Here is a 1,440-nt window from a genome sequence, read left to right as displayed (position 1 = left end):
CTTGACAGTTTCACAAAAATCAAACTGTTTTACTTCAATGTTTAGTATTTTACTTTAAATTACTAATATCTGGATGTTTATCAAAAACAAGAAACTGACAGAAATTTTAATGGTATTTTAAGTTTTTTAATATGTGTTTAGACATTCACTTTAGTCTAAACTTCAAGAAGTCCTTAGCACTACCCTGTTTTAAAGAGGAATGTAAACATGATTGTTATGGTATGTTTTTATTTCATATGAGGGGGATTTAACACTGTTGTTATAATGGATGCTGATAAGAAGGATGGGAGGGATTTAACACTGTTGTTATAATGGATGCTGATAAGGATGGGGGATTTAACACTGTTGTTATAATGGATGCTGATAAGGATGGGGGATTTAACACTGTTGTTATAATGGATGCTGATAAGGATGGGGGATTTAACACTGTTGTTATAATGGATGCTGATAAGGATGGGGGATTTAACACTGAAGTTATATTACATTCAAGTAACCAAAGTTGTTTATACTGAATCACATATCAAACAAAGTTGTTTATACTGAATCACATATCAAACTAATACTCCGTCAGTAGAAACTGAGTGTAACACACTTTAATTTACATACAAGAAAACACTTAGTAAATCCAGATTAAACATACATCAAAAGAACAGCTTATTTTATACATATGGATTTACAACACCCTAGTTCTAGACAGAAAGAACGTTGGGTAAGAGCAGTTCTTAAGTTTATAATACACTAATTAATCATTACAGAACATAAAGAAAAGTAACAACTTTTAAAACCGACATGCGAGCACTTCCACTGGAACTTGTACCTGACGGAACGATATAAGAATTGACGTTATATACTCACACATTCTGAGTCGGATGTATACACACCTTGTACCTGACGGAACAATATAAGAATTGACGTTATATACTCACACATTCTGAGTCGGATGTATACACACCTTGTACCTGACGGAACAATACTAAGAATTGACGTTATATACTCACACATTCCGAGTCGGATGTATACACACCTTGAATGTGTGAGTATATAACGTCAATTCTTATATCGTTCCGTCAGGTACTGAGTCGGATGTATACACACCTTGTACCTGACGGAACGATATAAGAATTGACGTTATATACTCACACATTCTGAGTCGGATGTATACACAACTTGTACCTGACGGAACGATATAAGAATTGACGTTATTTACTCACACATTCTGAGTCGGATGTATACACACCTTGTACCTGATGGAACGATATAAGAATTGACGTTATATACTCACACATTCTGAGTCGGATGTATACACACCTTGTACCTGACGGAACGATATAAGAATTGACGTTATATACTCACACATTCCGAGTCGGATGTATACACACCTTGTACCTGACGGAACGATATAAGAATTGACGTTATATACTCACACATTCCGAGTCGGAT

Source organism: Limulus polyphemus, unplaced genomic scaffold, assembly GCF_000517525.1.
Source record: "Limulus polyphemus unplaced genomic scaffold, Limulus_polyphemus-2.1.2 Scaffold7301, whole genome shotgun sequence".
NCBI classification, from domain to species: domain Eukaryota; kingdom Metazoa; phylum Arthropoda; class Merostomata; order Xiphosura; family Limulidae; genus Limulus; species Limulus polyphemus.
The sequence above is the reverse complement of the archived record's forward strand: the minus strand, read 5'-3'. Positions refer to the sequence as shown.